The sequence below is a fragment of the Lutjanus erythropterus genome, chromosome 13 (genome assembly GCF_056507025.1).
Source record: "Lutjanus erythropterus isolate fLutEry1 chromosome 13, fLutEry1.hap2, whole genome shotgun sequence".
In the NCBI taxonomy this organism is placed as follows: Eukaryota; Metazoa; Chordata; class Actinopteri; order Lutjaniformes; family Lutjanidae; genus Lutjanus; species Lutjanus erythropterus.
This window is the reverse complement of record NC_139329.1, coordinates 19,490,980-19,515,695: the sequence shown is the minus strand read 5'-3', so window position 1 is coordinate 19,515,695 and position 24,716 is coordinate 19,490,980.

The window sequence follows — 24,716 nt, the reverse complement described above, 5'->3', positions numbered from 1 at the left end:
AGGAAATTCATATTTTAGATATGACTGTGTCTCATTCCTCTCGGCTCATAAATATTCACATCATTTCAGATGATAACCTCAGAAGATTTCAGACTAGACAGAGCTTCTCTGTCAAAGATTCTGCTGTCCAGACGTGTAACATATCTTAAAAAGTTTCTTTGAACTTTATTTCATTGATTGTTGAGGATTTGGTGGATGATTATGTCAGACACTTGTTTGCATTTGAATCAAACTACAATCCTGGTGGGTTTCTGCCTTTTGTTGTGAGAAATTTGATAAATCCCGGTGTATATTTTCTCTCTCTCTCTCTCTCTCTCTCTCTCTCTCTCTCTCTCTCTCCGTGTGTGTGTGTGTGTGGTTAAATTTGAGCAGTGCAGATGAGTAGGCCTGGGAATTCTCTCGGGAACAGATGAAATCTTCAGGAGCAGCATGAAAAGGGAGCAGAGATAGAGGGGATGATGTTTGCCAAATTAGCCTGAGATCAGATTGGATTGACTGAAACTGGTCTGTGTGTGGTCACATTGTGTGTGTGTGAGAGAGTGTGTGATTATGTGTGTGCGCTCATTGGCAGAGTGGTGTCTTTACAAGTTGAAGAGACCTCCTATTGGACTATACGGGTCATGGGAACCTGCTCTCTCAGGGTCTCCATTGGCCATCTTGTCACACACCCCCACTATACACACACAAACATCAGAGGTTGTAGTGGGACATGGTGATTCTCCCAGTTGCTCTGTCTCCCAGTATCAACACTTTCCTCTGGAGCAGATTAGCACCACTTGTTTTTGCCAACTAGATTACAGCTATACATGCCTTAACCTGTATTCGAGACTCTTAGGGCCACTGGTCCCACACTGTGCTACATAGGTGTCTATGACACGTTTTTCCATATCTGTGTCCATCCAGCATATTCACTCATGGCAGCCATTTTCCTGCTGAGGGTGTCTAACCTTAGAGAATCTGACTCATTTTTTAGAATTTCACCACTTCCTGATAGATCAGCACCTGAAAAGTAAATGTACGGTGAAAATCTGGAAGGACATCAGGCTATATTTCAAGCTAACACAACGTACATGATAACCCCTTAACTAACTTGAGACAACTGCTAACATTAGCATTCAGCCACTTCCTAGATGACATTACCATTTGATCATGTTACATACAAAACATAGGCATACAATAAGACATACATCTTGGACACATTTATTTATGCCTAGAGGTATAAGCTTTTCAATAAATGGTTAGCTACCTGTCTTGCTGTGTCTTCACCGTTACCATGTCCCCACTTACTGACTGATCAGCAAATGTATAGACAATAGATAGTTTAGGGACACTGGGCCGAAACAAGTCACAAGTCTGTATGATATAAACTCTGTCTTAAGAAAAATGTGTTTTATTTCCTATATCATGGAGGAATACTACACTACCCACAATCCTCAAGTGTAACAGCAATGTCTGTGATTGGTGGAGCCTGCTGGAGACATGCTAATCATGATATGATGCTGTTATAATTTATACGCACACAACACAAACTACATGTGTATACTGTTATTAACAGTATACATAATATAATGACAGAAATTCATGAAGAAGCAGCAGTATTTGCAATGGTTGTGGTCTTCACTCTCAAAATAATTATGACATTTTTTTTGCTCTGAATCAAATGTTTTATGGTCATGAGCATCTTGTAGTTGGTCGGCTTGGTTCCAGGCTTAAAACTCTTTCATAAGGATTTTCTGAAGCATCAATGGGCTGAGTGAATTGGACATTCTCATACGGTGCCAAAGACGGATGGTGGGCGGTCACTACTGAGCTCTATAGGTGGTAGAGAAATGCTGCCACATATGAAAACACTCCTCCTACAAACAAATACTCAAACTCTACAAATCGATGCCTGTTCTCTTCTGCGACAAAAAAGTCAGTTTACATTTTGGTTTGATCCCTGTTTAGTGAGTGTATTTTTAATTAAGTGATTCTGTAGTTTGTAAACTGCACTGTAACATTTCAGTGAGGACACTCTGCTTCTTCAAAGACCCTTTGCTCAGTGCAAACAAATGGCGAAGGAAAGGCAAAATGTTTAAGAATGACATCAAAAATGATTATCCTTCTTAAATCAGCCGACAATATGATGCATTACCTCAATTAAGCTCATTTTGGGGGGTCGGATGATTCGCAATCCATTAAGCAATATGCAAATGGCTGTGTTTGTTTGGGGAGGTTGGGGAAGGATAGAGGCAGAGAAAGAGAGAGGGGATGGAAGGAGAGGGAAGAACAGGAGAATTCGGTGTAATTGGCCAGACTACTATCCTCTGCTGTGGGCCTAATGAGGTATACACACACACACACGCATACACACAACACATGAAATTCCAGACATCAACTGCGATGGCTGTTTGGCCTTTAGTATGCAAAAATGCTTTTATGTATAATCAATAAAACTTGACAGGACAGAGTTTGAGGGGGTTTGGAGCATGCTTTTGCATGTTCACCCCGGGGTTTGTATCTTGAATTGTGAAACACATTAAAAACTGTGAATTGGTGTGCATATATGTGTGCGTATGTAGGCGTAAGTGATAGAGCAGTTGAGGCAAACTTCTGTGTAATAAAATTAATCACTCCATTGATGCCTCAACAAAGAAATACAAGCTGTGCTGAAAAGAGGCGACAAGAACAGAAAAGAAAAGAATCAAACTGATTTGCAAATAAAAAGGTCCCATTGAGAACATCACCTGGCTGCCCTTTGGACTCCCCCTCTGCTTTTGCACAGAGGAGAGTAAGTGCACGACCTGTAATGAGCTAATCCGTGTGCAGCCGTGGTCAGGCCTGCTCGGGGAGACTGTGTTCTCTCAGGCTGAACCATCACCGCGCTGTCGCCTCTCCAACACTTAATGACTTTCTGCTCTGTGGACAACTTGGGCCAGAGAGATTACATATATAAAAAGACTGAGGGAGACAGAAGGACAGAGAAAGACAAAGAAAGCGTCTGAGCGGGAGGTTGGGGGTGAGCACTGAAGCATGCCAGGTTCTCTAGGTGGTGTAAATTGGTTCAGACTGCATGTTGATCTTGATTACCGATCGGTCCTGGTCCTGTTCTGCCCTGCACTATCTGGCCAACAGTAAACTGAACATCTGGGCTAAACTTCATCTTGCCAGCAAATCGATATTTTACACCGGTGGGTTTTCAAAAGCAAGACAGGAGGAGGGCTGAGCCTCCAACGGCAGTGGCTCATAAATGTCAGTTTGCCAAGAATCTCCCAGAACCGTGCCAGTGTGCATTGCTTGTATACATCATCCATTCTTTTATGTTTGAAAAGATCAGGCATCTGTGTTTCTTAGTGGAACACAAATAAATAAAATGGTTTATGCACACGTCAGCCAAAACAGCTGAGAGTTGTAGAATTAAGTGGGTGACTTTAGGGTGACTTTTCAACAAACAAGATACAACATGTTAATTAGTGAGCTCCTGAGGTGCTTGTAGGCAGATTTTTTTTGTTCCTCCCTGTTTCCGGTCTTTTATGCTAACATAAGCTAACCATCTCTTGGCTCTAGATTCATATTTAATGGACAGACATGAGAGCGGTATCAATTTGCTCATCTAGCTATTGGCAAGAAAAACGAGTACATGCATTTTGTTCAATCATATCCTGAGCAAGGCTTTAAATAAAAAATAATAAGGAATGCAAGCGGGAAAAGTGCATAATGTTAATGAAAAACAACTATTAATATATACATTTTTTTAAAATGAAAAGTTATTAGAGTTGTGCAGGTCAAGACATAAGCATTTTCCTTTAACAACTATGGGTTCTGTCTCATTAGAGTTTGTGTTTTAATCATTCAGACTAGGGTTGTGACGGCCTGAATTTGTTACTCCTGCAGTGAAAAACATATTCTGCCTGACTGCCCAAATAATTACTTTTTAATGGACTTTACTGAAAGATACTGCTTTAAGCATAGCTCAGCTCCTTTAAGGAATAGGGCAGTGCATAATGTGTGTGCAACATGCAAGTGTGGGAGAGTGAGCAGCAGACTGAGAGTAACAGTGTGGCTAATGAAGCAGAGGAAAAGGCTAGCTATAAGTTGTCAATCTGGCAGTAAATGTACAGTATAGGTTACAGTGTGCAAGTTAATAAACGTTGCAGTTTCTCAAGAAGACAAGTCTCATTTGTTATTTCCCAGTTGCTGGAAAAGTAAAGGGGATTAGCCCTGAAGTAATCATATCCCTTTCAGAAACTTTGTAATGCAGCCTTGAACTGCAGTATCTTTTTAAAAACTTTGTGAAAATAAATCCATGGTGATAAATCCACCACACAATGTCGTCTGTTTTTATTTTGCCATTTTCTGGGTTGAAAACAGTTGTTGTTGTTAGCATGTTAGCCATCCACTGGCCATCCCATGAAGCCTTGAGTTGAATTTGTTGACCAATCAGAGGCTTTGCTCCTGACAGCATTGATCATTAACTCATTGGGATATGGAATACCAAGATTGCCCTATAAAACAAAATTTGTGGTGATGACTGTAATGAGCTCACATGACCATGCTATTGTGATAATGCAGTTACCATCAAGAGCCCTAATTCAGACTGAAACTGAACTTTCCCCAAACCATATCGAAGGAGTTTTTAGGTGCCTTACCATAACCAAACTTTAAGAATCTCCCTGTCGTTCAGCCAATAAAGACATGGAGTCTGTAAACTGCAAAAGGTTAGATTACACCAAAAGTTTGTTGACAGGAAGCAGGTCACAGTCAACAAGTATCTCATTGTAATGTAGAGATGTTGTGAATGCACTGCGCAGTGGGATGGATGTGGAGGACTCAGGGTAAAGCAGAAGATGTCAAACCAGCTTTAATGAACCTCTGCCAACAACAGGATGCCAGCTGCTCTCAAAGTTCCCGTTGTCAGAATGTTTTCTCTAAAGTTTGCAAAGTACAGCAATCCTCACCAAAAAATATCCAATTTTGCTGAACAGTAAGGTGCCACTGTCATGTCACATTGTGTCAAATCAGAGCTCATAACCCTCACTGATGCAAATGTATCACCCCACCTGAATATGAAACCCCCCTAACTAACGCCACTGTGATTTCAATATCAGATGGCTCAGACTAATAACAATACCTCTATTATGCAAACAGATGTTCAAAATGGATCCAGGTACAGGCAGCACTGTAAATGTAACACTTATAAAATAAATGAAATAAATCCCCCTTTTCCTCGTACCCTCCCTTGCCTCCTTTCTCCTCTTGGGCCAATTACAGGCCGAGTGGAATTTGTTCTATCTCTGTGCATCTCTCTTCCGGTGACCCCTGGGCTCATTCTCATGCTAAACTACTTTTCATTTGCTAACGACGTGGCACGGCTTCAGTCGGCCCGTCTGAATATGTATGGAGGCTGCGAGGAGAGAACAGGTTTTATGGAGATGCGGTTCCATCACTGTCGCTCTCGCTCCCATAGTCCGCTCCATTACTGATGACCCCGCACTCAGCACATACAGTAGACGACTGAGTGTGTATGAGCTTGCTTTTGGTTGCGTGTGTATATGCCAGGGTCTGTCTGTATGAGTACCTGTGTGTGTCTGTGTGTGTTTATGTGTGCATGTGTGTGCGCAGTAACCCCTCATTTAGTCGCCCCTCATTCGGTCATTACATCCACTAATGCAGAGTATGCATGGCTCTACTCATAATAGCACTTCTCTGATATGCAAAACGAGCTCTCCACTGCACCTGGCATCCAGACACACACACACACACACTTCTCATCGGCAACAGTCTCCTCACCCTAATTTGCTTCCTGTTCAAATGTAATAGGAAACCACTCATACAGGAAAATGGTTTGTTTTGTCTGCCTTGATAATAATGTGTTACGGGCTTTTGTTGAATGTGGCTGTGTATGTTTGTGTGGAACAAAGGCTTTGTTAAGGTGCAGACAATGGGGAATTGGAAAATAGGGGACAGGCTACAGATGGGGATAATGGTGTGGCTACAGGTGTGTTAAATTTTGCACATACTAACATTGGTATAATAATTTATCTCTTTGTCTCCTCTACGCCAATAATGAACAAATCAGTGTTATAATCATGCAAGTTAGACAGGATGATATACACTCTTAGAAATAAATGTTCCAGAATGGTTCTTCCTGAAGCGCTGTGATTCTACCCAGAACCATTTGCTTCCTTTTTTGTTCTTCTTCATCCACAGAACCCTTTTTGGAAGAAAGAGTTCTTTAAGGACTGTTGAAATCATCAATCAAATCAACTCTTTTGTCAAAGGTTGTTTGTACCGTAGCATATAAGTGTTCTCGGCGGAAACTCCGGGGGGTCCTCAGCAGAACCCCCTAGGTGGGTTTTGGATGAAACCCTTGGAATAGAAGAAGAAAGGTTCTTGGCAGAACCCTCTGGGTAGATTCTAGATAAAACCTTTGGAATATAAAAGGGTTTACAGTAAAACACCCTTGGTGGGTTCTAGATGAAAACTTTGGAATATATAAGGATTTTTGACAGAACCCTCTGGGTGGGTTCTAGATAAAACCATTGGAATATAAGAGGATTTGTGGCAAACCCCCCCCGGGTTGTTTCTTGTAAGCACCCTTAGAAGGTGGAAAGGTTCTGAATAGAACCCCTAGAGAGGGTTCTGGGTCGGGGATTCTGGGTAGACCCTTTAACAGATGGATCCAAGTATAACCCTTAATATTGGGTTCTAGATGGGGCTCTCTGAAAGGGTCCCAAGTGGAACCTTTATAAAAGGTTCTACCAGGAGTCAAAAAGGGTTCTCCTTTGGGGACAGCCTAAAGAACCCTTTATGGTTCTAGTAAGCACTTTTATTTCTAAGAGTGTAGATAACAAGCTATTGCTCCGATAAATGTATTAACAGGGCTAAATCATCTCCAATACATGTGATAATTAATCATCCGGTGACGTTTCTATTACCCTCCATGTCTTCAAGTGTGTGTGTGTGTGTGTGTGTGTGTGTGTGTGTGTGTGTGTGTGTGTGTGTGTGTGTGTGTGTGTGTGCTCATGTACCTGTGTGTTTGTATGTGTGTGTGTGTGTGTGTGTATTTAGGTGTTTGTGTGGGCAGGAGATAGAACAGAAGGTGTGAAAAGCGGATGTGACCACAGGCTGCAGATAAGACAGTCAAGCCTGTCTATCCACACCTCTTTTCTCTCCAGTCTCGTCTCCTTGACTAAATCTAAATAAGATCAGTTGGGTGTTTAAAGTTTTGGCAGCGGCCAAGTCCTCATTTCTCCTCCTAATCGATTACTAATGCCTGGCAATCAGAGTTCTGCGCCGTTAAGTTGCACCTTAGGGGGTGGAGCGAGGTGGATTTATAAAAGAGGACAGTTCAAATGAAGAGAAATTTGAGTGAGGGAAGCCTACATTACTCAAAATAACTCAAAGGGAAGTGTTATTTTAAAATTCAAATCCCTTCCAGATTAGTTTAGGTTTAACATTAGGTCTATCATAAGCCTGGGTATAAGTTTAGCTTGTCCCCATGCATTGAGGATAAGTGAGTTTGGAATTTCGGTCCACAACACTGCAAGCTGTCAACTTTTTCAATGAGTCTGTAACATGGTATATGTTCATGGTAGCTCTGCTGTATGTGTGTCAGATTACAAAGGAGGAACAAACCCTGCATACCTATCTAAAAAAAGGCTGGGAAGGGACACATCACCATGACAACACAGGGAGGAGTAGGACGAACGCCATTAAAAAGATGGAAGCAATGTTGTGTATCCTGTTATCTCATCCAGACGCAAAAACATACATTCGTGTGTATGGATAAAATGAAATGTGCCTGCACAAATGCACACAACACGCAAACACGCTTATTATCCCTTCAACACACACACGCACACACACATTCACACACACACACACACACACACCTACCCAGCACACACATTTCTGCTAATCCATTTATTCAGTCCTTGCCTAATTTGCCACAGCGATGACAAACTGAAGTAATTTCCTGCACATCTTTTTATTCCAGTTCAATGAACTCTTAAACAATTCAGCTTGAACTTTGATTACTTGCTGCTCATTTGCATATTAGTTCAAGCCAGTGTGTCCTTACGCCGGTGGATTTGAGGTGACCTTAGAAGAAGCGGTAACAATGCATACACAAGCTGAACATTTAACACACATATTTCCAATAAACAAATTCCTTTTGTCTTTATGACGGGTGTTTACAGACATGCCAAAATCCTCAGCTGCTCTGTAACTATAACTGCTATTTTACCACTATGATTTGACAAAATGTTTGCCTGAAGGAAGAGAGGTGACCACAACAGTATAATGCTGTGTAGCAAATTTGGAAACTGTTATCAGTGTGAGCCAAACATGTCATCAAGGGTAGTCAAAGTGAGATTTAACACATAGATAATAGTGACATCTAGTGGTCACTTAGGAGAATGATGAGACTTGTGTGTTGAGTATGTGGATTGCAGTCTGTGCTCATGACAAACAGTAGCACTGCGTATTAGTCAGTTTCACAATTTTTGCTCCCACAGACCGTGCAAGACATAGGTGTAGGTTTCAGGGTGGTCAGAGGGGACAGGTCCCCTTCAATATTTAAAATACATGCATATGTTCCCCCTAGTCAAAATAAAAGTTGCTTGTCTGACAGCTTTACTGGATTATATTCTACTATATTCTATTATATTTTGAATTGTCATCTGTCACTATAAACTGATGCAGAAAAGCCACCAATTGAATGCATTCTATTCTAAAACATATGTAAAATGAACTGATTAAGGCATTTCCAGATAGATCTACATCTAAAAATACAATTTGAAACGTGTAAACATTTTAATATTTCAATCCTTGAAGAAGTCTTTCTTCCAAAAAGGAATCTTTGGATGAAAAGGGTTCTTAATGTACCCCTAAGTCTTAAAATGAATCACCGACCAACCATCTCATAAAAAAGGGGGGGGTCTTCAGAGGGAAATGGCTCTAGGTAGAACATTAGCCTTTCTGGAAGAACCTTTTGGGAACTGTTATCACTACAAGTGCACCTTAATATGTGTTCTTCCCATTGTTGAGACTTTCTTTCCAGCATCTCAGCTTTGATTCTATTATGTGTTTTTTCAGCAACCTTTGTCTCGTTTCTCTCTTGTGTCTTTTATCAATGCACTCACAGTGTCTGTAGCTCTGGGACGGCTGGTTTTCCTCTGTGACATCAAATTTATTTAATCAATCCAGTACAACCCCAGCTGTCCAACATGAAGTGTTTCCCAATTATCTTAATGTGATTTGCTTCCTGCTGTTGGCTGCTACACTACTGATTACGATGTAATAAGATGCTGCGTTTACACACACACTCACACACATACACACACACACACACAAACATTTTTCTGTCTTCTGTACCCTCCTGTCATCGGATAGCCAGTGTGAGTAATGACAGGACAAGCTGTGACAAAGGGGGTGGGGGGACAAGGAGGCATAAACCCCAGGAGAAGAGGGATGGTGGGATGGAGGGACAGGATGGATGGAGGGATAAAAAGGCAGTCAGACACAGAGCCTTTAGGCCCCTGCGGAGCGTACAGCAGCGGTTCCACTGTCATCAAACCAAAGCGCGTCCTGCAGAACGGCAGGGCAGACATCATCCTAACTATGTGGTGACAGGGCAGACGAGACGTTAAATACACATTAGGAGGCACGTCGCAACCCCTACAGGGAGCAGACAGACAGATGGAATAGAAGAAGACAGAAAGAGATGACAGATCGGTATATCAATGCCTCAGCCTCAGAGGTCTTATGAATCCCAGCAGACAACAGTCCCTCCCTTCAGTTTAATCCTAAAGGTAGTTTACAGGAGAGGTAACAGTTTTGGTGCCTAAGTGACATTGTGATGACAGTGTGAACTCAGGTCAAATAAAAAAGATAGTACCCGGGAAACAGTGGGTAAAGAGGTGTGGATATGTGAACACACAGCGCAGCACCTTCTGTGTAGAGGAACAGTGCAGAGGGTCTGCTGTCAGCAGAGTGGCTCCGTGACAAACGAGGGGAAGGAGGGTCAGAAATGTTGTGGTTCTCCTGGGTATTCTTTGAAGACCAGAGCCCAGGAGATGGTCTGACCCCTGGAGCTGCCATCACCCCTCCCTCTGACCTCCGCTTGTAACCTGGGCACAGGAGGAGAGAGGATGGAAATTTGTTGCTGCTCTGTTTTTGGAGCCTTGAGGCTGCAGAGAGGAATAACATCTCCAAAGCCAAGAGCCTTAGATTAACAACCGAACAGTAGGAAAAGGAAATATAAAGGATGAAAGAGTTCATTCATTATGTATTAACTACTCTAGTGTATATGGTTATTATGTAGATTTGCTACAGCACAATATTATTAGTACAGTACTATTATTTGATCATGCACACAGGCTTAGTTTTGATATTAAATTAAACTGGAAGAAGTAGATTTGTGTGTGTGGTGTCCACAGGGTGCTGAACTTGTGCAACATTATGAGATATGACCCCACTCTCACGACACTCTCCTTCACTCTGTTTATTTCTGTTTCTACCCTCTGTGCCCGAGCCCATAATCCCTCTCTGATTTCGTCAAAGAGCTCATTAGAAAAACCTATTCAGTCTTTTTTCTTGACTTTAATTATTTGTCTAATTAATTTCATGCCCCTTTTTAGCCGAAACTACGATTTGGTTAATTACTACTGCTGCGTTTTTCGCTTATTTATATCAACCACTTGAACTTAAGCCACACTGTTTGGAGTATTTTAAGGGTAATTGCCTCCTCGTTCAAGTATCACATATTGTATTGCCAAAAAAGAGTTCTGTGGCAGTGAAATTACAGAACCATACTAAACATTCACATTTGTACAGTATATCTCACACCAGATGATAATTTTTTTTGAGTCACATCTGTCAGCATCAACTCTCAGCACTGATTGATCTCTCCACAAATATCAGAGATCTTGATTTGGACTGGCTGCCTGCACGAGAACTATTTGATCTTATGCCGAGGTGGCATCATGAAGTTCGAGCACTGACATTATAATGGTGTGCCTGTCCCTGTTTTCAATTTCACACTCAATGGCTTCCATGTGGTAAGGCTTAATTGGGGCATCATCAGGGGAGTCTTTGAAACCGTATGTCTGTGTGTGTGCATATATAGGTGTGTGTGTGTGTGCTATATACAGAGTCCCACTGTTTTATTGTCAGAGAGGCTTTGTTAAGACACTTTTATAACAACGTCAGAAGCAGGTCTTTTACTGAGCTTTACCCTTAGTGAGCACACTTAGTATGCTCCTAAAAAGGAACATCAATGGGTTTCAGCATCAAAAACAGAAAACCTCCATCTGGAAGTAAAAACAACAAATCAGCATGGCTTCAGCTGTGATTTCTGCACAGGTCTGAGTCCTGGGTCATCAAGATTCATATAACTTTAAAAAATAACAACAAATAAAAATAACAAAGGTTTTATAATGTGTTTTTGCGATAGAAACGTTGTTATTGAGATGCTACTTCAGATAATTCTGCAGCAAAAATCCTGTACAAAGGAAGTAAGCCTTCTTCTTGTTTGCCAGAGGGAGAGAAAACAAAGGGAGAGGTGTAGTTGATTTTAGTGCTTTTGCTTCTATTATTTTTGACTCTTTTGTAAGTGTTTATAAAGGGTCAGGTGTCCTCAGCTTTTCTTTCATCACAGGATGAGAGACGATATTAAAATGCTTGACCTGCATAAAGGCTTATAAAGGGTTGAGTTTAAACAGCCTGTTTCTATTGTCCCAGGGTTTTGATCTGTTTCACCATCAATGCATCGCAACTTTGCAGCTGGTGCCATCTTTTTTTCTTTTCGCCCCTGCTCCTCAGACAGCTTGCATCTATTGTTGGACCTGAATATGTATGGAGACAAAGTTTTTCACAAAACTGACTAAAATATGTTGGATTTATTGTGCATGGATTTGCAGCACCCTTTGATAAAATATCTATTTTACGGTGTTCCAGGTGTGTGTGTGCTGAGTTTGACTGTTTGACCTGCCAGGCTCAGCCGAGCTCACAGACATCAAACACATCAACCTGAAGCTCTATCACTAACCACACATCAAAGGTCTCAGTTCTTTCTGGCTCCATCTGTCCTTTCATTCCTTCCAGTCACTCCCCAGGCCCAGAGGGACTGTGTCAGCTCTTTGGGACGGGCAATCAACAGACCATTTCCTTTTAAAGGTATTAATAAAATTCACTGGTCTAAAGAGAAGAGTGAGTCCATGAAAATAAGTTTACAGCACTGACATTCATTGATAGAGTCTACAAAACTGCTGCACCTAAAGTCAGCAGGAGAGATTTTATCAAGAGCCCAAAGACAGCTCTAACACAATACAGATCTATAATACTTGGCAGGTCCAGCTCAGGGCCCCCAAATCATTCAAGTATTCTTTCTCAACAGCACTCTTAAAAGGTAGTAATCAACTATCACTGTATTTTCCTTTGGACATCCAGTGATGGATGTTTCATAAGACAACTTCACCTGATGGCTATGCTATCTTGATGATTGTGTTATCATAAACAGTATTTTACTTTTATGACTCAATGTTAAGAAAGCATAACAGATGTGATATGCAGACACTGACCATATGGACAGCCAGGTGGCTTAAAGTTTATATTGTAGCCAGGGCAAAAAGTAAAACAGCTGTGTTTGATTACCTTTAAGGTTTGACAAATAGAGGAGTGCAAAATACACACAAATAGGTAAAGGCCTTATTTTGCTCATCTTTATTTTGAATCTTAATTGTATAAAAGTTTAGATATTCTGCCTTTAATCTGCTTCTTTGTATATCTTTGGAAGATGAGAGTAAGATAAGGTGTTTGCAATCTGCAAACTCACTGCTTTCTGCCCTCATTCCTACACACTGGTACTATAATATTTTGCTTGCTTTTGATGACAGAGAACTCTGGGGATGACAAAGACATGGTAGTTTTGGGGGGGGGGGGGCACGTGGCAGGAGAGGCATCAAGTAGGAGAGGAGTGAGAGGGAGGCCAAGCATCAGTCAGGACCTACTTCTTGGGACCTGAGTGGGGGTTACAGCAGTGTCAGCCCTGTGGTTCCAGGAGCCAAACCTGCATGAAAACCACCTCTGTGTTGTTGGACTGAGGGCAGACTGGATGCTACAGTGACTCACTATTGCCTCTTGAGGTATAAAGTGATATTATGAGACAGGATGGGCTGAAGCTAGCCAGTTAGCATGCTATCTTCAGTAGACAGCTCTGCAAAACAATACATAGATGTCTTTTACAAAATGTTATTTTTTCAGTGTTTTTAACTATACATCACATATTGTCACTTTGCTAAGCTAGTAGTGCCGTTTTTGTCTTGCCAAGAAAGCAAAAAAGTGTATTTTCCAGATTGTTGAACTATTCCTAAGTGTAAAAAGTAGCTTACATGCTGGAAAAACCTCATACAGTTTAAATAATATATGTTTATGCAGTACACGTGACATTGTTGCACACCATGGAAAATCCAAGGGCAACATTAGGGTTAGAGAAGTTTAGACAAGATGGCTTTTAGGGCATTCAACCCATCAGCGTATGGAACAGGTAAGTGACTAACATACATTCATACACTGTATTTTGGATGGTTAAGTTGACAGCATGTTCCACACTTCCTCAGACCTGTACAAGAGCTGACAGTAATGGAGACGCTATGAAAACAATCTGCCCCATGATCTTGGATTCTATCACGCTAAAACACATAATGTACACACATTTGCAGCATGGTAAAGAGGTATGATGAAAGGACGATGTGTCACATATGATAATATGGTACATTAACCATAGCTACCAACTATATCCTTTAGAAGGGCCTGTCAAAAACAGCTTAAAGAAAGAGAAAGAGAAAGGCAGACGGAAGGTTAGGGTACTTGAGAGCACAGTTATAAACAGCAGGACATTGTGCATTTACAGACCTGCCCTGTTTTTTCATTTGGCCAGTGTGTCAGTGGAACAGGTGTGGTGCATCAAGCTGCATATAACTTAACATGAACACTGTAATAATTTCCAGAGCTATTCACTGAAAAATGCAAGAATCTTTCTCTGCATGTAAAACGTGTGTGAGCGCATGCATCTGCATGTTGTGTGTGTGTGCTCATCACGGCAGGAAGCTAATCAAATGAAATACATTCCATATTAATGTGATTTATTACTGCTGTGTAGCCAAAATCTGATATTGCAGACCGTCAGCAGAGGGAATGAATCTATTTCAATTCCAACTAACGACACATGCCACAGGCCCCAGGATGTGTTGTTTCCCCTCTTTGCTGACAGCCTGTGTTCTTGTGTTCTGCCCTAAGGAATTGTGGGATTGAAGAAGTCTGCTCTAGTTTTGCTGTGAATGATAAACGTGAACACATACTCAGTCATTGGAATAAGATTTGTGAGGATAAGTAAGGTTTCAAAAGACAAAACAAGTCATCATAACAATTTTAGCCTCAGTCAGTGTGGCCACATCATATAAACCATTTTAAAAATAAAAAGGAATGATCAATTTTACTGAGGATGCCAGAATTCTTTTTTAATGAGGATGCCATAAATTTGAAACTTAAGGGATAAAGAAAAAAAAATGAAATAGTCAAATGTGCAATATACAACATTTAGCTTCACGAGATTAGTATGTTGATGCACGGTTGTCCCTGGTCTGTAACTTTCTCATAGTACAGCTAAACAGTACACCAAAATATGTTTCTGAAAACATTTTAAGTGAGAAATAAGCAAGTAGTAACATAATCTTGATGCATATTTGATCAGGTAGTTAGTAGTCAGGTAGTTAGTTAGCTAGTTTGTCAGTTTGATCTGACTTTTGTGAGCAGTATCTGTTCAGATGACACCTTTTTGCCCAACATTATGGAATAAACAAAGTGATGCATTTGTTTGTTCTGAGATGCTGATGGTGTATTGTGAAAAATAAAAACAAAGAGAATACAATGACAAAGAAGACACTGGAAAACAATACTGAAATAAAATCTAAAACATTTTATCTTCTTTTCCTCTGTTCCACTGACAGACAGAGAAAAGGTTGTGAAGCTTGGGGGATAGCAGCGCTCCTACTGTGTCTACCTGTCAGTCAAAACACTGTCACTAATTGGATGGTGGCTTGCTGTAACCTTGGAAACAAGTGGTTGTACTAAATTCACAAACCGCAGCAACAAAGGTCATCTAATGTCAGCAAGAAGGGTCAATGAAAAACATGCTTCTCATACAAGCTTCTTTCCTGGTTACTGTATGTCAGTCATAATGAGGTTTCCTGTCAGGATGCATCCTGCATCCTTCCCAAATTTCAGTGAAGCCAGAACTCAGCTGGTTGTTACTGTGGCAACATAAATGCCTCATTTCATTGCCTTTGCTTTTCAAAGGTTGGAAAAGGTCATATCTTATGTAGTGGCAGTTCCCAAAGTCAGAGATTATGTGAGACCTTGGTACAATATGTTGGAAACAAACAATGAATGCTTTAAACACATACTCCCACACATGAACATGCAGGCGACCTCTCGCCAGACAGTTCATGATTGATTACCAGCCTCAGGCTATCCCTCTGTATGAACTTCCTGGTTTTTAAGTCTTGTTTCCTGCAAGGATCATTGCTTTTTGTGATGTGATTAACTCACCAGAATGAGGTCATGATTCATGCTGGAGTCTTCAAACAGGTAGAGGTTAGGCCAGAGACTAGAGACAGTTTCCCAGGTGGTCTGGCACAGGGGCCTGAAAGGCTGGGCTGAGGGAGATGAGGGAAAGCCACTGGTTTGTTGAGGTAGGCAGGTTGAGCTTGTGGGGGCATCTTTTTTCTAGAGGTGGCAAAGGGTTAGTAAAAATGTAGGGCTCCTCAGTTTATTAGTGTCTTAATTAGGATGAGAAGATCAAATGTTAGAAACAGGTTTTACCCTAGACAGGGCTGTTTCTTGCTTTTTGGGGGCCCTATTCAAATTTTGTTTTGGGGCCCACAAAAAGGGGCATGCGTGTAACATTTAAATGCCTCAATTTTGTTCACTTTAAGAAGAAAACTCTTTTTTTTCTTCCAAATTCAAATCAAACATCTTAAGTTGACTCCATAAATTTAAAACTACAGACAATATTAATAAAGAGGAACACTGGGCCTCCCCTACATCAAGAAACTCTCCAAAACTTTAAATGATGGCAACAAATTGGTTAAAGAGAAGAAGAAATTAAATAAATTAGGCCATTACACACAGAATAAACATAAAAAATGACAGTATCATCCATTTTTTGGCTATATTCCTGGGCTAATCCATATAGTGGCGAGGCTTACATGAAAGTCTGTTGCCTGCTACCTCTCCTGTCCGAGGACTTTTGAAAACAAGTCGACAATTTACAACTAATTTGTATTATTAATTTTAGACTGCAAAAAATACTCAAGCTTCCCCACTGACTGGACTTGCATTACTCTGCTTTTAGGCTTCGAGGGCCCCCTGCAACCGCAAAGTCCACATATAGCAGGAAATGGCACTGCCATCCAGAGATTCTAAAACAATTTCAGAATCTTGGAGTAATCCAATAAAAAGTTTGATGGTGGTGGAAAACACTTGTTTTATTGTTAAGAGTTAGAAAGACATCAATACCACACTTATATCTGTATGCTACATGTGAAGAGGAGACAGCTGTAGCTTGCCTGGCTATGTCCAAAGGTAGAAAAATCCACTTTTTAGTACTCCTAAAGTTCATTAAATTGTATATTGTTTAGCTTATCAGTTTCCAGTCTTCATGCTAAGCTAAACTAACCATCTGCTGCCTGTAGCTTCAGATTTATCATGACGACATGACAGTGCTAGTGATCCTCTCAACTAAGATTCAGCAGTAAAAACTGACTTACCCTCTTTTAAATAAACACACCTAGAGACTCTATCTCCCCATGATTCAGTCCATGTAGCTTCCTCTTTTCTATCTATCCATTTCTCTCTTGAAACCCAATGCCCTCATATGACCTTATTAGCTTGCTAATTGAGTTTCTTCCGTTAACAACCATATGGTATTGGTTTCTGTTGCACTGCTCCAATGTAATGAGCTATTCCAGGTGGAAAAAAAAACTTTAGATTTATAACCGGCTCCTTCTAGTAATTCTAAGAAATGACCCTGTGATTTGAAAGGTTAAAAATTTACTGCAAGCTAGCACAAATGCAGCTAATGACCATTGCTTCAAATGAAAAGCAGATAAAGGGTTTCATTTTCCAAACTTTATCACTGCTTTCCCCTTTTCTCTCCTCTCCTCCTCTTTCTCCCCTTTCTATTTATTGCCCATTTCTCTTGTTATGGGTGTCAAAGTCAGGCAGCTTAGTGCCCCAGAGTGCTGCCAGCACACAGCCAGTCTTGACTTGCAGCAAAGCAACTTATTCATACATCAGGATTACAATAATATGATTACAAAACAAACGACTTTTGAAGATTTACCATGCCATGTACATAAACAATGGATTAAAATGGGTGAAATTCTGTTTCATGTTGCATGTTAGCAGTGCTGCAGCTTCAGCTGTTCAGGTTTATTCACACCACATATTTTCTATGTGCTTCCACACAGTGCTCTATTCATGTAATCAGCCATTTGAGATTATTGTTGCATGACACAATTAGGTGTTACCAGCCTGTGACAGTGTTGGAGGTGTGCTAACATGGAGCAATGGAGAGATTGGTGCCAGAAAGTGAAATACCATATTTAAAACACTGGGCTGCTACTTTTATCGGTCCCATACGTCGCCACACACAGAGAGACCTGAAGGCTACAAGTTGCTTCCTGTTTCGGCACCAACACATTGCAGGTTAATAAGCACCATGGTGGATGGAAACCCCTGCCACTGCTTCTAGCGTATATCCCTGGCTTGTCCCAGTGCCACTTCTACTCCACAGTGAGTCATTGTACCAATCACTCCTCATTTCCTCTCCAGTAAAGGCTTTTGCTGTGTGGTAGCAGCCAGAGTGTAGTATCCAGCAGCCTGACACAGCTCTCATTATGGCCTAATGGAGGTGAAGGTGTTTTTATGGCTCAGTCTGGTCTGTTCAGCCAGTCAGGTGCCACACAAGACTCTCTCTGAGGGCCTCATTACAAATGTCCTTACATGAAAACTTACAGATACACGCATACCTGTAATTATAGGTCTCCTAACTTGCCGAGACCCTGGGGTTTTGCACCCTTCCACCCAGCACTTTGTTATGTGCCTCCATCATGGGCTCCTACTGAGCCACTCTATAAGTGGCCTACTTTTATTGGAACTCCTAACTGCTGCGAATTGTTTCCAATTAGTCTAAATTGGTCTGTTAAATCTTCGGTTTATAGAGAAAGTAAGTGACTCACTGAATCACCTCAGCATGGATTGTGACCATATTAGCATTGAACTTCTCTGTAATGATGCTGAGGTTCCTCAGTAAGCAGAATGTGTTGGTAATTGGGTGCTTAACTGCTCTTAATTGTTCTCAATTGTTGAAATGCTGTAATAGAGTGATTTATAGGTTCCAACAGGCCAGCCAGCACCAGACATCAACACTGAGTGTTCCCCAAAGTGAAGCTGTCGATTAAAAACACACGTGAGGTAGAGTTTTGGGATATGGAAGTCATGCTTCACTGGCATGCACATTATCGTCAGTACGCTCCTCTGAGACCTAATGAAAGTCATGTAAATGCATTCCATTGTTATAATGAATAGGTGCAGAAATGCAGGCCTAATAATAACTGGCTGAATGGGGGAGTCAGTGGTGCGGTAAAGAAGATTAGACATAACAGCTGAGTTGATGCTGTATCAGTAATTTGATCATATATAGTCTAACTTTGGCTGCAGCATGTCTCTTCTAACTTCCAGTGAAGGTATGGCAGGCTGGAACAGAGGAGCTTCAGTTCAGGATAATATTAAATACACTGCATATTTATTGACAAGATTCAACAGCAATACCGAATATGACCGATCAGCCTAAGTTTTTTAATGCACATTCATGACTGTATGCTGATGGCCCTCTGTGATACAGAATTTTTGAAAACCCTGTTTATGCCACCATGCCAGCATTTTCAGGTCATCCCATGCCTTGAAGGAACTTCTTTAAACTTTGCGCAAATGACCAGTTGGACTCAAAGACGAATTGGTAGGATTTTGGCAACTTAGCTGGTTGGTGGAAGCATACAACTGAGAGGCAGTTACTTATTTTTTTTACTGCTTTGTTTTATAAGATCACTGACAACTGACTTCTTTCTCCTCTTAACCAGTTATTAGGGCCCACAAGTGATCAATAACTGTTTGGTCTGTGTATGTGCTGGTCATGTTAATGAAAGTGGAACTTTACTAATCTGCGCTGGTTACATCTGGAAGATGTGGTGGCATTGCAGTAGGTGCTTCACCATCTGTTGCCTGGCGGGGTTCTGCACCCTACAGAGTGCACCCTTCTACTTGAAAAGTTAATTTGTTTTGAATCATCATAAAAGTACCTCAACTTCTCTTTTCAAATTCAATCAATTAAAAAATTTAAGGCAATCTGGACTCTAAAGTTTTTAAAGTTTAAACCAATAGTTTTGTTAGTTTAGTTAGTTTTTTTTGTATTTTTACAGTGTGGTACTTGGTAAGAGCAGTGAGCTTATCATAGAGTCCATCTCCCTTTCTATTTGTGCTTTTTCTCCTCCGTCTGCCCCTCTCTCTCTCGCTCTTTATGCTTGAATGACCACAATTACAAGCTGAAGCCAGCACAGGATGCGGCAGTGATTTAAAATGATTCATTTAGGGTATGCAGAGAGCCGACACACCGAAACACATACTCCCACCGCAGACCCACATCCCACCCACATCACACTAAAAAAGGGTAAATGGTGAGCTACACTAAAACTGTAAATATCCAGAACAAATATTGATTGAATGCACACAAGTCCTTTCCAAAGAATCAATTTAAAATTCTGCCCTTTTGGGTCTGATTAACAATGAAATGTGGTTTTCTTCTATTCCACTGTTATGTTTTTCCACTCTCAACCTAGCGCTGTTTACTCTGGCATGTCAAATCCCGACTCCATCTTTAAAGGCGACCTGTCTCAATGTTTGTGAATGTGGGACCACCCCAGGGGATGAGCCCCCCCTCTAACTGAGTGAACTGTGATGTTTGATAAGCTGTGAGAACCAAATTCAGCCTAGCTGGGCCACAGGCATTGCTATGTGTCTATCTGCAGTCCTCTCTCTCCCCTTGGGCTTTCTCTATCTATCCTACCCCCATGATTTGATGGTCTGAAAGTGTAGATATGAATCAAATGTCAACAATACACCATTAAAAAAAAAGCTTGCGGAGATGGAGAGAGGGAAGGTGAATAAGAGAGAGAGAGAATGAGGGAAGAAAAAAAAAAAATCCCACTGGCACACAACAATTAAGCCTCATGTCAGGAAGTTGAGTGCACATGCCTCCTGTCTCCACTTCCTCTCTATGCTGCCAACATTTGACCCTCTCTGATGACAACACAAGCTGAAACCCCTGCATGACCAGTGAATAACATCACAGTGTTAAGCCTATTGACTGAGAGCTTTGTGTGGGTCTCTGTGAGTCTCTATCTGGTTCTGATTTGTCTGGTTCATCAGCCAATTCCCAAGTCGTCAAATACCAAAGTTTTGTCATGGCCTTCAGCAACTCAAACAGACGCACAAGGTACCCTTTATGAGGCTTTATAAGACACACCTGGATTTCAAGTTACTTCAATATAAATCCATCCATGGTATAAGAGCAAAAAAAAATTTCAGCATCCATAGGAAGTCGGGTAGATGGAAGGGTCAACCAGACTTTCACAAAGGACACTAGGGCTCATGTCCTATGTGGAACCAAAATGTTTGAGCTCTTGCAACATCCTTCACTTGCATCATGTATGTCCACTCATTTGTGACTTGTAACATATCGTACCGTAACATATCGTAATGTAATGTAACCTAACATAACCTAACCTAATGTAACATAACATAACAGGACTTTTACCCAGGAGAATGGGGTTTGTGTCTCATGTGAAACCAAACATTATGCTTCGGTTACATCCTGTACATTTATTAATTTGTGACTTATAATGTAATGTTACATATAATACTTATTTTAACCCAAAACTTGATCTTTTCTTAAATACTATAACCAAGCGGTTTTATGGCTTAAACCTAACCAAACTGCAACTGTTTCATAATAGCTGAGCTCATGGCTCAGTAAGAGATGCCGAGGGGCATGATAAGACAGGGCTGATATTCAGCAAGAATGGATGGAAACAGGTTGGATTCGTGCTGGGATATATCACAATAAACAGAGGTGAAAAGATTCCGAAGTCATGACATGTGGATACAGTAGAAATTATCTTGGCTATCATCTTTGTTAAACACTTAACAGTGACAGATAATAGGATGAGCAAACTGAAACACCCCCTGTGTTTGAACAATTACTGTAGCCTTTGGATTTATTGTACACAGTGAGAACAGCTGATCGAGGGAGGAGAGGTCTTCCTGATAAAATGACACATAACACAGCTGCGCCACATCACACAGACAGACATAAACTCACAAACTACACAGGGGAGGATGTTGTTAAATGTGTTTTGTTCAAAGACTCGCAGACCATCTGAGGCTGCATGTCAGCCTCCTCCCCTGAAGGTCTAATTTACACTCCTTCTATCCTTCTATCAGTCTCTCCTTCTGTCATCCTTCTCTTCCTAAGAAGTGCTATTGGCTTATCCGATGAGATCCACAGATGTTTATTTCACCAGGGAGGAATGTGAAGGACTATCAAGATCTCAGACAGACGTCAGCTCAACTATTTTGGCAGGTTACCATGCCAAAAGCAATGGACAGTTTAAAAGAGGTGGATTTGACAGGTTGAAGTGATAAAAAAAAAAGAAGATCCAGATCCACAATAGACAATGTCCTGTCCGATCTGTAAACTGTGAAGCTCGAGTTAACATCCGTGAAGGGTGAGTTTGCATTTCTGTTCCACCCTCTTTTTATGCTCATGATTTTCCTTAGAATAACATTCATTTTTACAAGTCATGGCAAGATAACAGCCGTCCATTTCCTAGGACAGACACTCCCTCCTTCTCGATCGGTACTTTCCTATTCTCTCCTGCACAGAAAAGATAAATGCTTAAGAGAAAAGTGGTGCTGATGTTGGCAGCTCTTCACTTGGAAACATTTGGGACTACCTGAGTGAGACATTGTGGTTTCCCTTTGGTCATTTCCTGCACAGAATCATTTTCAGATACAGAACAATTTCAACATCTCTGAGTGTTCACAGTGGAATACCCTGCTCACCAGCATAGGTCTGAGATTGCAAATAATCAGAAATAAGAGATGCAACAAGAGAAATAAAGAAAATACTGTACAAGCCACGTGTTTTCTTTCTTTGTGTGTGTTCCAACAACTCTACCTTTAGAATAACTGCATTTAACGTTTCATTTTATACGTCTTGTGTGGGTTACGAGGAATGATTTTCCTGCATTTTTTGTGCTTTTGTATTTGTTTTGAATGTTTTTTTTATCTCTTCTTTTTCTCTTGGAGCAGACCTTTTCTTTTCACGCAATAACACTCTCTCTTGATGTGTCACACTTTCTCTTTCCTCCTCTTCTCTCAGCTGCGGTACATCCCACCTGTTTTCCACTTCTCAGGTCACTTAACTCCTACTGTAGAGCTTATTGCTCTGTAAAGCCACAAAGCGGCATGCTTCTGATGGAAATAAATAAACAAATAATCCCACGCTCAGACACTTGACAATCACTAACAAACTCAGAACATAAACAAACAAAAATGGAGACAAAGCATGTGCTCACTTTTACCTATCTGGTTGTATGTTTTTGCTACAGTTGCAGTCTAATGGGCCTACAAGTTTAGTGTTTACCTTTGGCAGTATGGTTTGTCTGTGTGTATTTGGAAAATGCATTTAATTGGGCTGCGGGTTTACTGTTTAGACTGTGTGAGTGTGATGTTTGAGGCTGTGATTGTTTGCCTCCCATTTAGCCAGCGAAACACAGTCTGGTGGTGTTTTGTTTGGGTCATTATGTGTGTATGGAGGAAGAAGGAACTCTCACTGGGGTGGCCACTCCGAAAATTATTTTTAATGCTTGAGATGAACCAGTGTTTGTTTAAAAGTTACAAAACCATTCAGCTGTAACAAAGGTTTCATGGGAAGTTACAGGAAAAAAAATAAACAAAGATGAGGTGATGTGTTAATGGGCATTGCAGCACATTTCCTATCACCTTCCTAGCAGTGATTGACAACCTACTAAAATCTTTTACTTGAGTTAACATAGCAATATGATTTATTTTAAGAGTCTTCTTAAAATTTAAGAAACTATCCATGTAAAAATGTAAACTTTAATAAGCGAATACAACTGTCAGATAAAAGTTTAAATAAGGGCAAAATATGTAATATGTCCTGCATGGCTGTCAGGCTAGGGGGTGGGCCAGAGGTGAGTGTTAGTTTGAAAGGGGGATGCCAAAGTAATTAAGTGAGATAAAGGGAGCAGGTTTGGAGCTCCAAAATAGAAGTGGGATTTTTGTTTTAATGCCATGGGACTGCAGAGTTCCCCCTTTTCCATAGAAAGTTTTGTTTTCGAGTTACTGTCCTGTGAGCTGGCTGAGTGATTAGTGTTGGATTTGGAGCCGGAGCAGAGAGGAAGCAGGTGGGTCTTCACACTTTACCTTTACCCTGGCAGCCAAACTCAGTTTTTTATTTTCAAGAAAAATATACACGGGCGACTGAACCCTGGAAGCCTTAGAGATGAGCCTGCGTTAAGTTATTTGGGTTGTGTTGCCATTGACAACACTAAATAACAAAATGAGCATATGTCACCAGATATTATGGAAACATGCTAAGTTGACATACTGGCTTCTCTGACAACAACACCACAACCACTATACTCTCTTTTGAAATATCCATTTCAGTGCACAATGTCTGTTTTGGCCTGTGTGATTTCCACAGACAGTAGAAGAAGAGGTCTGAGCTTTATGGGTCTAAAATTTGAAGTCAGTGCAGAAGTGCCTTCAATTTGCATTCTTTCTAATGGACAGTGGGGGGCGACTTCACTGGCTGCAAAAAAATGTCAGATTGTATTGAGTTTTAGACTATAAAATGACCCTACTTCTCACATGATTTATTACCTAAGTAAACAGTTTCCTAATGAGTTTATGGTCTTAATTGCCACTTTCAGTGTTTCAGTGTTCTGCTCTACAGAATGATGTTCATTTTGTAAATTATGGCTATTTAGAGTAAAATAGAGCAGGATATACTTCTGGGTGGGTCTAATGTGTGACTGACGAATCGTTCTCAGTGAGAACGTCCAGTGCAACACAGGCAGTTCACAAAACTCAGATCAAACTGTAAAACTAGACCGCCCTGATCAAATATGGATGAAGATTGAAGATGTTAATGGAGTCCAAGAGAAAGAAAACAGGCGGTCACTGAATTCCAACTCGAGTGTGTATTTTTAGAGCAGTGAGCTTTCATTTTCAGGATAACAGGCTTAGCTTTGTACTGACAGACAACTGACATTGTTATAAACACTTGTCATTCCTTGTCATTGTCAAAGTGTAATATTGCACTTGTCTTGCACTCAAGTAGGTTGAGTTGCAACTTGCCTGAGCTCCAGGTCTGGGGATTAAGGTGCAGAGGAAAAGAACCTACTCCAATATTTTGAATTTGGAATACAGTGCCAATTTTGACACACTAGAGGCTGTTACTTTCACCTTTAAAACATTTTTTTTTCTCTTTTATGTCTCATAAAAGGCAAATACTCAAAAAACAACAA